The following is a 17,677-nucleotide window of genomic DNA, read 5'->3' as shown; positions in this document are numbered from 1 at the left end:
TTCCAAGCTCTACAACACATTAGTAGAGGAAAGCTAATGCAATTGGCATCAAAGAATTTACGTGCTGTCTGATGGGCTGGCGAGCTGCCAAGCCTCTAATCCACCATGTGACGGACAGGACCACAGTCCCCAAGAGAAAGTGATTTTTAACACAGTTTTCTATTTCTCTGAAGTTATCAGCAGTTGCATTCAGATCATACAGATCAAATGCCTTCAAGGTAAGTGATTATTTAAGGAATTATTTTCAGTAAGAGCCTTTGCTCCTAGTGTTCATTCCGATAGTAGTTGGAAGGAAAAAAAAATACACTTTGGTTCTCTGATGTTGAGCTTTTTTGTACCAACTAGTGCCAGATGAGGCTTATGCTACCAAAAAAAAAAAAAAAAAAAAAAAAAAAAAAAATCAGAATAGTTGAACTTCTTTATATTAAAAAAAGAAGCAAAAGGCAAAGTTCACAGCTAAATATGATATTCATGCCAGGGGTCACCTAAGCAGATGAATCCAAATCAATATTTTAGAATCTTATATCCTTATACTGCAGTTTAAAATACCAGTTTAAAATACACATTAGAGCTGCATCCATGGTGTTTGCCTACCAAGGGCTCAGATAGGGCTGAAGAAGAAGGATGCCTAGACTCAGCAAAGCACTGCAGCATGTACTAACTTTCCCCAGAAAAAGTGTCCTCAGGTAATAAAATTAAATCACTTCAATGGCTTGTAATAGGACTTTAACTCAGCTAAGGCTTTGAGGTAAATCTGCCTAGATCTTTGCCTTACAGTGGGTTCACAGAGAAGACAGGCAGTCTCTTAAAATTAAAAAGGCAAAATATCATTAAAATAAGAACAAGAATAATTGACTCCTTAGGACAGAGAAAATTCAAAGGGATTAGAAGAGAACACATGGAAAGTGGCTTTAGGAAAGAATTCCCCCCTCCTTCTCTGCCCTTCCAGGCTGTTCCTCTCTCCAAACTTGGTGTAGCTTTTTGGACTGTAGCAAACACTGCTTGCCCCCTGAGCTGCTGAAAATATCTCCCTTCTGATTTCCAGAGCTCTGGAGGTGTTTATTGCAGGGCAGCTGCCATAGTTTACCCCCAGTCTGTCTCAGCATCTCTGTTTTTCCTGTGCTGTAGGTGCTCTCCTTGCTCATGGTCTTCACCCACAGCCACCTTGGGCACTGCTGGGACATCCCTGCCTTGTCTTGTCTGCAGATGAGTGGATTGCATAAACTGGAGAGATAAGATGGAGAAGCTGCCATGGGGCCTTAATCCAGGGATCCCCATGTGATTTGGTGGCCCAGGTTTCCCAGGGAAGCACATGCTGTGCATCCATAAATCTCTCTTGAGGGCCTGTGAGGAGCAAGGCTCCCGGTGAAATCTATGCCCCTCAGAAGTGCCATTGATTTCAGGAGGATGACTTAGGCGTAGGAAGTAAAGCCCATACATTCTGAGGGCTGGAGCTTTAGCTTTCATAGGAAGTGATAAAGGAGATTTACAGCATTGCTTTTTCACCTGGGTTTTTACCCCATTTTTCCAGCTGGGTAGAAAAATGACCAAAGCTGGACAGTAACTCCGGTGAGTGAGAGAGCAGACTTTCACTGTGCAGGAATGTGAGCAAGAGAGAAATTATTTGAAATTCTCATATTTATAGAAGTTATATGCTCCTTTCTTTTCCTTTAAAGTCCCAACAGAGAGGACTGGCTTCCCAATCAAGACAATGCTCCCCATAGACCAAGCACTGAAGAAATGCCTAATAAATGATGAACCCTGCCAAAAATACCTTGAAACTTATACATGAGATGCAAATTAATGCACATATGCACCCTCTGCTCCCACTTATATAAAAACAATCATTCAAAATCCTATATTTCCATGGAGTCAGTTTTGCTCATTTTTACTACACAGTAGAGAATAAATAATTAGGCAAAATCTGGTTAAAATTCTCTACGCAATGTTCATTTATCTACACTGCAGTTATCTTGTCTTCTAATTTACTAGTTAAGCTCTTTAATATATACTTTACAAAGTCTAAAATCCAGTGCAAGAGAATCAATTTTGGTATGAGAGATTCAGCCAAGGTATTTGTTAGGATTGGGGTTTTTTGCAGTGATTAAATACTTAGCGTAATCTGCCATCAAATTATTTTTGGAGTTTAACACAATTTCTAATTTCAAAGTGCTATGCACTGTGAAGCATAAAAAGATGTTGTACAAATCAATATATGATCATATCGATTTTATTCGTGCTTTAAATATTTAGGGCAAGGGGGAGGGACAGACAAAAAGGTGGACTGATATCTACTTCTTCATGCCAGAAAATAGCACAGGTTCAAAAATGATTGGAAATAAATAAAAGCTAGCCTCAGGTGCACATTTTGTATTCCCTGAGATGGTTTTGAAACATAATAAATTATTGGAAACAGAGGCTTTGCATCCAGCAAATTAAGTCAAAAAGCCCTCCAAGGCCAATACCACTTATGCTCTGCACATCACTGCCAAAGATAAAGCATTTATTAAGGCTACACTCTAAAGATAACATGAGCATGTGCAATATCAAAAGAAGCTTGGCCTTTGGGAAAGCAATGAAATCAACTATTTCCATTTCTTTAGCATATCTGGCAAAATGCTTTCAGATATTGCTTTCACAACCTATACAAATCTATATTCTATGTTTAAAAGGTACAGACAGCACAAACACATTTAAAAGACTGGGGAGAATGGACTGTCTGAACCCAAATCCAAGGTCAGTCAATCTCAACTGAATGCAGCTGGAAAAATTCCAGCCCCTATGATTGCAGTGCTAATAAATTGCAATGCAGAACGTCCTGTGTAAAGGGAATGTTAAACTTCTTTCTTCCTTAAAGACAAATTGGATCCATTTTACACAGAGTATGTTCACTGAAGGTTTAGCTCCATTATGCTGCAACATGTCTAATATTCCATAATGTATATTCAGAAAAGAACAATTTGTTTTCTAATATGCCTAATGGAATGTGATTTATGATCCTAAACACAAACTGGTCAGCATGCTCAGGATGTCTCTCTCTGCAGACAGTGGGAACTTGTATTATAAAGACTGTTTTGGTTGAATTGAACCAAAAATTTAGCTGAGTAAGTCCTTCCCATGAAGTGCATAAAACCATGTATCCAGATGGCAATGGACTCAACATTAAATGAATTTAAAATTTAAGGGGAAAATAACACATTTTATATGTCTAATAATTTATAAAGAAAAGGACATGGGTTTAAATTTTCCTTTTTGTGACAAACTGTAATCGTTCCTTTGACACAGTCTAGTTTAAATTTATAGTCGCAATGAATGTAGCATCAGAAAAATAGGCCTGAACAGCTCAGTCAAGTATTTATAGAGCTACTGGAATTATCTATATCCTGTTTTAAAATTTTGGAGTATATACACATTAAATTGTAACTTTATAACCTTTTCAGTCTAGTGAGTAAGGTTTTAAGTTTTCACTCACAGCCTGATCTTCTTTATTACTTCAATTCTTCCAAGTACTGGCAGTGGAATTTCTTGGCATTATTTACAACCACAACTGACTTGCAGTCATCAGTACTCCTGAGGTCTAAATCTAAAACGGGGACTTTAAAAATGTCAATAGATACTAATGATCTAGGAGTTTGGGGAAAAAAGAAATACAAGCACATAACAAAACACATTCCTGGGCATCAGGAAGAACAGATATAGAAACGAAAAGCTGTGGGCATTGTCTGAAATGCAGTTAAGAAACAGACTTTCGTTCTTGCCTGCTTAAATAGCCTCTGCTTTGGACTGTGCTTCAAGTGGTGCTGCTCAGCCTTAGTGATGGTTTAGCAAGGACTGAGGTAAAAAACAATTCTAAAGGGACCAGCATTTGAAATGAAAAACTTTTAGTTTATATTTGTTCTCTTTTGTAAAATTGTGGAATGATCACATCGATCTGCATTGTGTTTACAATATAATTTGAACAAAAATGTCACAGAATTTAAAAACCATGTGCCTTCTTAAATTTGTTCACATTTATCACTTTTATGAAGTTAGTTGCAAGTGAAGACGAAATCAAAACCACCTTACGAAGATTGCCAAGGAATTTCTGGTTAATAAAATCAAACTAGATTTAACATTCTTTTAAAAGCCAAAGCTAGAAGTTCTGCAATATTATCTTAATTCTTACTAATTTTAAAGGTGTATCCTAAATAAATAGTAAGTATTAGCTACTTTATCAGTGCAACGGAAGAGCTGCTTTCCTGAATTCCTCTTAAGCACTAACACAGCTCCTCCTCCTCAGCAGTATTTAATTCTGAACAGCACAGACTGAAAATTGGAATGTTAAGAAGTATCACTGACGCACCAGTAAGTCAAAAGAATGATTTGCAAGGCCACATTTGCACTAGCCCACTATCATATGTGTATTGCAAGGGATCAGATTTCAGCCAGACTGCCAAAAACCTCAGTATTCCATTTGGAATGGATGTGTTCGACAAGAGCGCATTTTGCCAACATCAATACAAATGCATCAGGGAGCTTCTCTCTCCTCCAAAGTTCTAAAGTGCCAAACTGAGATAAGCAGAAAGACCAAGGCTGCAGTATAAATAAGGGGCAGCTGCTGCCAGGCTCTCAGTTTTGCTGTCCATGAGGGTCTCTGGCTTCTGTATTAACTCTACCCTTTAAAAAGAGATCCTGAGTCTTGCTGCCTCCAGGGAAAGCTCGTCTGTTTGGGTCTTGCAGTGTGTGTTTATTTATTTCATATAAATACACTGTAGTAGCTTCAATGTGATAATTTCAGGGAACTGTTGGACTTTACTGGTAAAGTCCTTTCTTCATTTTCACTTTCTGCCTATTTGAGACTGAAGAATATGTAACTGTGTGGTAGCCCTGTGCTTTCTAAGGGAAGTCATCTTTGCTGTTGTACTGTGCACCGTTTTGATTGAAAGTTGTTAATTTTTTACACAGTCAGAGACCACAGAGTCTCTTATCAAGATGTGTTGATGCCACTGCGGGCTCAAAATCTTTCTCTTTAGAGGAGGCATCAGACTCAGACTGATGATGAACCTTGACTTTGTAACAATAAAATCTAATCCCACGCTACACCAAATTCTTATTTTATATTCCAAATGACGTGGCAACAACGCATTGATCAGCTTCTGCGAAGAGAGGAGATGAGTCAGCAGTATCCAAAATATATTACAGCTCCCTGCAGTAGGACCTGAACTTAAATCTGTGCTCCTTTAAACCTTGGCTTAATGAAATGCTGACCAGTGCCAAAAAGCGTCTCAGAGCACTGGATTCCCAGCAGATCCAGCCCCCTCAGTGAGACATTCACAACACACCAGGAAATATCAAGCACTTTCAGACTCGGGCACTTGCGCTTTATCCTCCTAAGAGTCGATTGGTTCCTCTTCATGACAACTCGTGAACTTCTAATGCTCTACAAACATTCTCCAAGTATTAAATCAAGGTCATTGTACTGACACCTGTTTCTATTCTACTCTGGTTTTATTCACAGCAGATGTGAAGGAAGGCTGTACAAGGGATTCATTTTAAACCACTCTGTCACCTGTCATTTATTTAACCTACTAATAGAAACAAACTGACGGAATAGTGCAAGAAACCTCCTCAATATACATTTCAAAATCAGATGGTTTTCTTCCTATATAATACGGACCTATGTAATACATTTTAAAGCAAAATCACCACGATCGATAATAAAATCCTGATGAAAAGGAGATCAAATGACAAGGCATTTTCTTGTGAAGAAAATGTGAATATCTTTCAGCTAACCCCTCTTTGAACCTGTGCTGAGTCCACACTGAAGGGAGCTATGTCTTAATTTCTCAATATTAAGCCTAATATAACCAATGGAGTAGTAGAAGTAAATTAAAAAATAATTATCAAAGCAAAATGAATTTTGAGATGAAGAGCAACCAGTTGATCTTAAATGGATGTAAAGTAAAATAAGGTATGGTAAATAGCAGAAATTAATTTAATAAATTTGAATTCAGCTGAATCCAAAGGGAAGGGAATCCAATCAAATGAGCATTCAGCTACAAAGAACACATATATGTGTGAAAGAAACTAATGGCTCATATGTATAGCTCTATACCTTCCAAAAAGCTTCCTGTACCTCTTTAGATACACAGATTTATCTAAATTAATATTCTAATAAATATTACACTACAGACATAATAACAAACATAGAACAAGGTAAAAAAAATTACCTTTCATTTTGAAAGGCTTACAAATACAACAACAATAAAAAAGGCTGTAATGACCTTCTTTCTAGATAGCTTTCATAGTTCTGTTTGAAATATCTACTCACAGAAACACAACAGAGTGCAATAAACAGCGTGGTCCTGCCCCTGAGCCTACTTAGGAATTTAGTGGATGTTACCACTTAGAAGAGTTTTGACAAAGCAATCACTCAGTGTAAAACCCTGATTGAAGAAGTTTTGTAAAGTGTTGGCAAATTCTTTCACAAGTGACTGCAAAAGTCTGAGGTAAATCCCTGGTTCCAGAGGTGTGCCCATAGAACCCTTGATTGGACATCTGGAGACCTCAGCAACTGATAGCACTTAATCAAAATGGCAGGCCAAAAGTATTAAGAACCCAAATTATATATTTTCAATTTCCAGTTGCAATTAACTATGTATAATAGCCACTGAGTTCTTACTCTATAAAGCAGCAGTTTGACTTTAATTTGCTACAGCGAATAGCAGCTACAGAGCAAGGAGGAGGGGCAAGGCAAAGAAAGGAGTTTGCTTCTCTATAACCCTGCCTGCAAAAAAGCAATGCAAAGCAAGGCCCATCAGTCTCTGAGCACTCGCATGATCCTCCAGCAGTGGCCAGTTTAAATGCTGCGAGAAGAACAGCAAACATGGGCAGAAAAAAGGCTGCCATTACTTACTGTAAAATAAGATGTTCTCCCACAAGAAATATTGAGACTAAAACCCTTCATCTGCTCAACCTCACTGATTAGGAAAGAGATAACAGAAATAATAACACTATACATTTGCACGTGTGTGAATCATCTGAAGCCTTGGAGAAATTCAGGTTTAATCGAAATCAGCAATTTCCTGGAGCACTGAATTCTGGTGAATGTGAGCACATTCCTAACACTCCCAATGTCAGAAGCATTATGTTTGCTCTCAGGTTTGAAGGAGATATGCACATGCCAATTGAAAGAGCCAGATTAGTTCCCTCCTGGATGGCAAGAAGGAAAAAGGGAAGGAAACTGAGAGTTGCCCTGTGCCACTGAACTGGCTGGCGTGTCCCCAGATACGCCGTGCTATCAGCAAGCCAGCAGTGTCAGGGTGGGTATCAGCTGTAATAGTGGAAGAGTGCAGGTCTGATGCAGAGTCATTCTAAGGAAGATACACACTCACAGGAGCAGAAACTTTAATTTAGAAAGCTCATCACTGGCCAATGCATCTACAATTTTTGTGACACCGACACCAAACCAACATGAACGATAGGGCACACAACCATGAGCTGATGCAAGATTTATGATCATACCAGGCTCAGCCTTACGTTATAGCTGCCATATGAGATTTTATTTCTGGAAAGAAGCAGCATTGATAAAGAGATTTAATTGTCTGTCAGCATGCCTTACACTGCAGTTACTTCATTTACTTCAAGCCTGAATCTCATTACTACTTCAATTCCACAGGTTCCCCTCTGTCTCAAGGTGGGTGCTTAATTAGAGCAGCCCCCATAATACAAGCAAATACAGCAGACTTTCACTCTTTTCTCTCCCTGTCAGCCTGACAAATCTAATAGACTATTGATTTTCCATCCTCAAAGAGATCAGGCTCCACTTTTGCCATTCAATCATGATATTAGCTGTCCATTAACTCCAATTCCCTGGCCTGACAGCTTGTGAACACCTCCAAGGCTGTTCAATCAGCCAGTCAACACCCAGACAACAACGCAATTACAAACCTCTTCTAGACCGTAGCCCAGGTCTTAACCTTCAGCTTCCTCTCACTTCCTCAGAAGTTTATGTTCCTTTTTTCCTATTTCTTTTTTGTCAACTTAATAATACTATTGCTTATTTATTTACTGTGCTTGAAAGAAAATATATTTCTGATTGACAGTATGATTGTGTTATTCCCTGGAAAAATCATAATTTTTAAGTGAAGTTATTCCTACATCTCTGCTGCACCTGTAATTGCTCAAAACCAAACCAAGCACTACAAACATTTGCTATTTGTCAGAGGAAATAAATTTGTCAAATCTCACAGTTCTTCATTAACTTCAGCAGTGCAATCTGTCCTGCCATTTCAAAAATCTCAGGCATGATTAGCCCACTGAAGAGACCACTCAGGATTTGGTGAAAAGAGAAAAGGCGTGATGATTTTATAGTTTCCACTTGCTTATTAGCTGGTCTGTTTTGTGAAGCTACAAGGAATGGCCGAGAATTGTCTGACAACTGTTCTTCCCTCCAATATTTTGGCATTAAAATGTACACTTAGCCAAATTAACTCCACATTATTGGTACACCTGTTCTTTATTTTTTTAAGTGCTGACAATCACCAGTACTTATCAGCCCACAGCATTCCTGCCAATTGCAAAATGAACGCTCTAAGTATTTCACTCTGAGTTTTAATAGCTTGTAATAACAATGGCATGAATGACCTCAGTTTGTTAAGCACAGCCATGCAATTTGGCATGGACACAAAGAAAACACTTGTAGCTCATAGAAATTCCTTATATAAATAAATTATATATGGAAAAGTAAGTGCTTGTGATAATCTGATCTATTGGAAGCAGCTTAAATGCTGGTTTATTTTTCTTTTAGAGACTGACTTTGACTTGAAATTGATATTCTTTAAAGCTTTTTGTTTGCAGGGTTTCATGAGAAATGGGGCATTTGGTGTTCACTGAAGTTCTGTCTTCCACACTACATTTGACTCAAATATTTCACAGCTGAAATTTCAACAGATACCTAATTCTGTATAATGCCACCTTTAATTACTTTCTGATTCCATTGCCTGGCATCCTCCCTGCAGATACCACCTACATTGAGCACCTTGGATAACGTACATAACACACATGGAAATATTTTAGTTCTTTGTTGAGAGGATGTGCAGCTGTTTCAGCATTAAATATAATTTATCTTTAATGAACAAATGACTGGTTTTACATACCCCATGCTGAATGCAGACTAATTTTTTTAAACAATAGATATGTTTTCTTTTCTTATTGGTAATATTGTTAATGAGAAATCTGTAAAGGTTTTAGAGTGCATATTCAATTAACTAGTTCTGTAAACAGATTTTCTGTTCCATTCCAGAGATCAAGGATGCAACAAATTCTGTACTACACTTTATGCATTCTACAATCAAATACTTACGAGTTTTCTAGTTTGGCCAAATGAATGCACCTCAATGAACAGAGTTCATGTCCTCTATTAATTTCTCCCTAGGATTCTTCAAAAAGGAACTCTTAACCTAGTGAAGCACATTTCTCTGCTGTGATGCAGAAAAAGATGAACTGGGAAGAATGAGACTGTCACAATCAGCCCATTTGTATTCTACTAAGTCTATTTTATGAAGGCATAGAATACTAATTTACACAATACCTGTCCCCTATGGTAAATATTTGACCAACTGCAAAATTACTCTCATCCCTAAATTGCACATCAAATCCACTAAGATATCAACAGTAGTTTAGCAGCTCCCTTAAACACCCCTCAGAGTAGCCTGAATTTAAGATAATCATGTGGTTGTACTTCATATAGTTGGCAAAATTCAAAGACTGTATGCAGAATGATAAAAATAAGACCTATTTACCCTCAAATTTTGACACATTGTTCACACCTCACAGCCTAACTGAGAGTAAACAGAGGCTTTTAATTTTTGTAACAACTTCATCCACTTCCATTCCTCAAAGGATCCACTATAAGTAGGTCTGCAGAAAATATATTCTTAAATTAAAAGCCAGTGTTTACAGATATTATCCAGCATTCTTTCTTCATTTGTGGACTTTATTATAGAAGGGTAGGTTTTGTGTGAAATGAAATTTTCCTCTCATAAAGCAAACAGGCAAGAAACAGTCATGAATTCTAACTGGATTGCTGAATATAAAGAGCCCAAGCTCACATGGTTTTTCTTAGAGGACTTATCTTGAGACCAGAGATGGGCTGTCTTGGCCAACCAAAGAAAATCTGTTGATCAGATCTTTGATTAATCCCTCTTTAGTAACCCTGCAGCCTTTAGATCACTGACATTATCTTTGCCCAGTCTACAATGGGGACAGAGCATGGTGCCACCAAAGAACTACTTCACCTGAGCCAAAATAAACAGGACCATACAAAACTAATTTCATTGGATTTGCTATGATGACCTACATAGATGAGAACAGGTTTTGTAATGGAGGTGTAATTTAAAGCAGTAATGATATAGCTTGCCAGCAAATCTACTCAATATGCAAATAATTCAAATAATTTTAAAATCCACTGTTCTTTGATTTATGTAAAAATACCCTTTATGTCACAATAGTTTTTATATCTATTTATTTAAGTTTTAATACACACTTATAGTCCACTTTCATCCAGATTCAGTCATCTTTATGAAGATTCAATAGCATGTACTTAAGTAGGCACAAAGTCAACCTGGCTACGGGGGTGCTTAAAGACTACCAAAATGAGCTAAGGTAAAAAAAAAAAGAGCCCAGAGAGAAGTCTTCCCTGAAAGAAGCAAATGTGTAATTACAGTTCCAATCTCATTCAGAGACTGAAAAATTAAAGGGAGGGACTGATCTAAATAATACATTCTATTTCTAAAAACTTTGAACATAGTCCTTTTTCATCTCCTGACCTTACCATAGGGAAAATTGCTGTGTTTCTTTTAATAAAAATTACGTCTCTCATTTGCAGCCTCCCAATCTGTTTCATGTGGAAGCTGTTTCATCTATTCCCTATAGGTGGAACTCTGTCTTTAGACCTTTAATTAGGTGGTGTTGCCTTGACCACTGTAGCTTAAATTCCGTTTAGTATTCTGATTCTAAAATGGCCACTTGTGTATTTGTGCTCCTGTACTGACCCTACAAATTTGTGTCAGAATTTGTAAGAGTTTTAAAGTGCTGGGGGGTTTTTTTATTCACCTTGCTCCTTTTCACTGTGTTTTCTCCTAAGAAGACCAATATCATTCTTTGATGAACTTTGATTTTATTGTTTTAGAACTCACCACTGTCTCTTTTGAACAACACTGAAAAAACTGGCTTATGGAAAGCACAGAGATTTCACTTCCATCTTCTGCAAAGTGCTGTTTCCCACACCTCAGTAAACATTTCTGATTAGCATTGCTACAGGTTACAACCATGACTTGTTGATGTGATTTATCTACTGAATATTTCATGTATTTTTGATACTATCAATGATAAGATTTTAATGAATTGTTTACAAGTGTTATGTCAAAGACCAGTGAATAATTTCATCTTTCTGTGAATGTGTTCAGAGCTAAAACAACAAACAAACCAAAACCCCAACAAGTGCACAGAAGATATTTCACAATAGAAGATCCTGTCTGATTTCTGCTTTACTTCAGGCTGGAAACTTGGGTTCATATTTTAATGTTGATCCCTAACTGTTAGGGCACTGTTACTTCTTACTGCACTTTGGTTTGAATTTTCATTTGTATGCAAATAAGTCTCTGATTTATGGCACCAGTAAAGATATTACTCAATGACTCCTATTTTTCAAACTTGCTTTTAGGGTATGTAGAATTAGATAAGCAACAATTTTCTCTGAGCCTGCATGCTGACAAAATCCAGTAGAGTATTAAAGCATCACCTTGCTTTTTGCTAAAAATCACATTTTCAAAAGAGCTTATTTCTTTAAAATATGAAGAAATAGATCTATACTTCAAAAAGCTCAATATCTTTGATTATCTGGTTCTCTGGTATAGCAGAAGCTAGCCAGGCTCTTCATTTACACTTTGCTTCCAAGAGACTAAGGGATTTGTCATAATACTTGAAAGTCACACCTGAGTTTTATTGAAGTTCAGTCACTGGTGACAAAACTGCACCTACAAACTAAAGGAATTAAATGAAAACAGTAAGTAGAAATAATGATATATCCTTCAAAAAATTCACATTTCCAAATTCTTCTTTCAATATAATCAACCAAATTTGGATTGATACAGTTTTATTTTAAAACAACCATGACATAGTTGTCACGGTATGTCTGCTGAAGAAACTGGAGAGCAAATTTTTATCCATGTAAATCACCATTTTCTAACACCTTCTGCACCTTTACAGAGTGTTTGAAAAATGTGCTAACAATCAGTGTCTCAACGTTCTTTTGCAATATTTAACTTCGTACTGCACCCATTCTATCACAATTAAGCTTCTGGCTGCTTACTTATTAAGTCCAGAGGAAATGGGAAGAAAAAAGGGACAGTGGGAAGGGCAGCACACGAGGATTTGCTAAGGAATTCTCTTCTATTGTCCTTCTGTACTGGATGTAGCTGGAAGCAGTCTCAGGTTTGATGGTCTGACGTACTTGCTAAATTAGAAATTAAATGAATCTCTTCGTGCGCGTCCCCGGTGAGATTCACAGAGCCCCATTTCCTCCGTCACGTTACCTCCAGCTGAAGGAACCCTGGCATTAGTTAGATGACTGAGCTGCTGCTGGAATGAATGGGCAATGGATAATTGCAGCTCAAGGCTGACTATTCTCACTGCCACCCTGCCATGGGAGGGAGAAGTCACCACTGCCCCAGTTCTGGGGATTTGTCTGCCCATGGAAGTGCCACAGAGAGGAGAGGTGGGAAGGGGCAGCAGGAAAACAGAACCTCTGTCCATCAGGAAACGGGAAATGCAGAGTGATGCTCTGTAAGTGGGCATCGCTTTTGTTCATTGTTCCTACTACCCACAGATTTTACCACATCACTTCACAGACTGATAGGCCAGATGCTCAAACTATGTGATCTAATTATGCAGAACATTATGTTTTGAAATGAGCAATTTATATTGGAAATGCAGACTGAAAATCCTTTGATTTCACCACTCTTCTAAACGCAAGCCTGTCATTTATTGTGTACATGGCATTCCTTTTTATGAAAAAGCATTCTTGTAGTTAATTTTTTTTGGGTGTTTTTGTTTAGATTTCCCCAGGGCAATAACCAAATTAATATGTTCCTCATGGGAAAACACATGTTGGTAATAACACTGTAGACAAATTAGGTAGATAACCTGGAATCACAGTCAAAAGTAATCAGATCAGTGCTGAGCTCTAAAAGAGAAAAAGAGTTTTGCCTTCTGTAATAATTCTAAATTAGGTTTCCTTGTATGACCTAAAGAAAGTATTGTAGAAGATTTTATACAGGGCATCTGTACTAGTGAAAAGAGATATTCTTTGCTAAATAAAGAATAAACTTTTAGGTTTAACTTCAAAATCCACCATTTGAAGTGTGAAGTCTCAGGAGGAGGAGATTTTTCTGAGCTACAAACCGAGTCTAGCACTAGAAGAGCACAGAACTAGGAATGCATAAATGGTACATCTTCACCTCCACCTGTTTCTTTTAACTACAGTCACCAATGTATCTCTGTTAACCAGAACTTTCACCTTGAGACACAGATGGCTGAGCCACAGAACAGTAAACCCTGTTCTTCCCTAAATTTCCTGTGCTCTGTTATAGCCTATTATGCTGCCTACAATCCCTGAGCCACTCCAGATAAATCTTCCTCTACTTTGTACTTAGAGTCTCTGGACATCCAGGACAGTTATCCTTTCCCTCCCTTCTATGCTTCAGCTTGATTCTCCTTTCTTTACAACAGTGTAAATCAGGGGCCACACCAATGAAATCAACACATTTGTGCTGATGTAAATAGGCACTAGAAATATATCAGACCCATTGTTCAGATTATGCTAAAAAAAAAAAAAGAAAAATCAGTTATGGTCAGACATCAGATGAGTCCAAAACACGTCCTTCAATGTTAGATATGACAAGTAATTCAAATTTTGCTGATTATTCCTCATTTACATGTTCTTCTGCGCTACCTATGCAATATATACTTCATTTCCTATCCCTCTGAAGAGACTGGAAAAGATTTGTTCACATGAATGTATGTGCCAAGACAGACATAGAGGAGTGACTGCACAAAACATGAATTAACTCACTGTCTTATTTTATACTTAAGCACCATTTAATATGATCCATTTCCAAAGAGAAAATAGTTTCTTAGTATGAGTGGGTGCTATGAAGATTATGAGGCTTTGAATATGTATATTTATAGAGAGAAGACAATTGTTTCAAGTCCAAAAAAACACGGTGGAAGAAAAAGATAAGTTTCAAATTTCAAGAGAGGCAATTCTCTAAATGACGGAAAATTTTCTGGCCTCTACTGGCAGCTCTTCATAATCACCAAGAACCCCTGAGAAATGGAGGAGCCTCAAGCCACGTTTTACAACTCACCACACCATCCCACCATCATACTGCCATTATACTACTTCTAAAATCAGCAAAAAGTGCCCCATGATCAATTTTATTATGTGTGAAATAAAGAAAATGTATTTTATAAAATCTTTATAACATGCCTGTCTTGGTATATGACACCTTCCAGAGCACCTCTAAATAAGCATTTGGGAAAAGCAATCTGAGTAAATGGTTTTAAAGACAGGTTATTTATTTATTACACAAGACACAACTTCTCACATTATTGCCTCAAGTAAAATGAATGCTGATAATGCTCCCACCTCTGAAACTGAACACATCTATATTAAAAATGTAGAAAGTACAGTATACACTGAGGTGCAATCTATTGACTGTGTCAGTAATAGCAGCTTTTTCATTTTCCCCCTTGTAATAGAAGTCATTGCTTGCATTCAGAATGTATTGTCAAGCTTTATTAATCTCAGCACAGAGGCCATCCTGGGCCTTGAAAGCTATTGGTTTTTTTTAAAGAGATGGTATTCTTTTTCTATGGCCTATTCGAGATCTTTTTCAGATCTGTCACAACAAGAAACCTCAAATTACAGGACAACTTAAACAACACTTAATGATCACTGATTTGTTTAAAGTCTTCCTTGAAAAGCTTGAAAGTGAATTATAATATTTTCAATTTTAAATAAGGAGTTTTTCTGCAGGTTGGCAATCAACATTGTAAGGTGCTTCTTTGCCTCATTATTCTCAAAAGAATCTCGATTATTAGACACTGAAGGTGATATTCTGAGCAGAACTGAATGCATGATCTCGAGGAAGGGTTGAGGAACATTCCCCTTCAAGCAGAACAGTCACTTTGGTGTCTTAATTCCAGAGCTGGAACTCTGACCCTAGCGAGGTCATTGGCATTTTTCTATTTACAGGGTTGTTTGGTTAGGTTTTTATTTCTAAATCTATGAGTGCACAGATGAAGTATTTACACCACAAGCAGCTCTAGCATTATTTGGACTGCTCCAGTGTGAAGCTGAAATGCCAGGTAAGCCTGTAGGACTGAGGAAGGGGGAGATTTTATAAGGTATAATAGCTGCATTGTATTTCCACTCGGGTTTTCTCTAAAGAGGAAGAATGCAATGGTATAGAATCCACCAGTAACCCTTCAACAGTCATCATTTATACTCAGACTTGTTACAAACATGAATCCTCTCCCTATTTTGTAGCCCTAACAGTGTAATATTCTTACAGTGGATATCTGTGTCCAATAACCACAGAGGGACCAGAGACAAAGGATCTCACAGCCATTTCAAACGCTGCTGCTCTTCTGACATGCCCCTGACCTACCCACATCCTTTTTCCTGCCTCTGTTCCAAAAATTACTTTGTCAAATGATTTGCATGAAAGATCCTACACAATTCTTATGGCCCTGAACAAGGACCAAATTTCAAACTATATTACTAAAATACAGGATTTTCTACTACGTGTGATAATTGAATTCAAACCCATTAATAGCAATATAGAGTGATAAAGACCCTGAAATATGAAAACACCAGTTTAATTGTTTTATCAATAGTCTGAATTACTTGTCTTTGGCATGACTCTGTGCTTCCAGCTCCTGCTGTCTCTGGAGAAATGGTATAAGTATTTTCTAGCTTTTAGTAAGACTGAAAAAATTTATGTCAGGGCTTGCAGTTTTCTGGCTTTACATGCAGGTGGCATAGGCAGGGTTATCAACTTGTTCTTGCTACTTGAACATAAAATAAAATCACTCCGCACAACCTGGTACCTGCTCCTGAAACCCAGTCCCTGTAAAAGCATAATGGTTTGTGTGTAGCAAGTTAATAGCAGCACCAAGCAAGATGTCATTCGGCATCTTTCAGTTATTAGGTCATCTTGGAAATTAAAAAAAAAGCAACTCCAATAGCAAAGTACAGAGATTTAAACTTGCAAGGGATGTGCACAAAATGAAATGGAAAATCAGATGCAACCAATGAAATAAAAGCCAACTCTAACGCCCTGAGATTTATAATTGAAGTTTGATAAGTCAACAAGCACTTATACAACAACTGTTGTGATGTTTTTTTTAAGCTTGATTTTAAAATTTTCTTTTAAAAAGTTGAAGGTAGTTTCAAAAGCTTAATACAAGGACTCAAGATTCAAAGCAATATGATAAAAAGCTACTGTTGTGTCTTGGTGTAAAACTGGCTAATTGGAAGTGCTCTTCACCAGGGAAAATAACTTTGCCATTACACTAGAAGACCAATAACTCATTACTAAGTTGGCACCTTCCCATTTAATAAATTTATTTGCTATTACTTTGGGGGTGAATGTTACTGACATTCAATCAAGACACTTTCCAGGAATGGGCTGCAACTTCCTTGCACCATTCCTTGCATATAGGTGGCACTAAAGGTATGCAATGAGTTATTACAGCCTATTTATTATATTCCAATTTTTAACCTATTTTATTTAAGATACACACTAACCATAGCTCAAATATTGCCACCATTTACTATATTTTATTTTACACATTTTGCAAACATGAGAGATTATAAATTCCAGAAATCAGTTCTCCTTCAAGCAGGAATTCTCAAGAAGTACATACGAGTTTGGTATACTGTTTTCTTCTTGAAAATAAAAGATAACCCTTACTAAACCTTTGGTCTATGAAAATCAGAGTAATTTTCTTCTGTATGAATTGCAAAATCACACCTTAAATAAATGTGTTGAGCAGCCTTTAAGAATAATTTATACTTTTTTCAAAATGGACTCACATACAAAAAAAGAACCTTTGCTGCAGTTACAGAGTAAGGACACTTTGTTTAATACAGGGAATTGCTGTTGAAATCAGCAAGAAATTTTTATGCCAAAGAACTGTAGAACCGAATAAATTTTGGGTAATTTGACAATTCAAGTAATCAAAGCACTACCATCTACTCGGTTCCTTCCGGACTGAGTACATGATGACAATATCCTGTTTTTACTGCATTATGAGATGCTGAGAAAAATTAAGATTCTAGGAAGAACTTGTAGCATTAAATACCACTAACAGCATTTAACACTATGTATTGATGGAATGACATTTTGATGTCTTAACTTTGGCTACAGCAACTCTTTTTATATTTTAAAATGTTTCTTAATTAATAATTTATTTTACCTTTCAATTTTCAGTCTCAGTATTAGTAAATATGGCAGATGTTGGTTACATGTACTCTGAAAGTATCTTTAATTGAAAAAATACTCCTATATATATTCTATATTTTATGTACAAATGAGTGTATCTATATATGCAAGAATATGTCTTTTAA

The 17,677-nt window shown here is 37.0% G+C and overlaps 1 protein-coding gene across 10 annotated transcripts in view; it reads right to left on the bottom strand.

Moving 5' to 3' along the window:
- The window catches only part of NLGN1 (neuroligin 1), a 484,704-nt gene that overhangs the window by 63,389 nt on the left and 403,638 nt on the right, over positions 1 to 17,677 (bottom strand). The window lies entirely within an intron of this gene.

Source organism: Corvus cornix, chromosome 9 (genome assembly GCF_000738735.6).
Source record: "Corvus cornix cornix isolate S_Up_H32 chromosome 9, ASM73873v5, whole genome shotgun sequence".
Lineage (NCBI taxonomy): Eukaryota > Metazoa > Chordata > Aves > Passeriformes > Corvidae > Corvus > Corvus cornix.
Note: the sequence above shows the minus strand (reverse complement) of the source record. Positions and strands in the feature narration are given on the sequence as shown.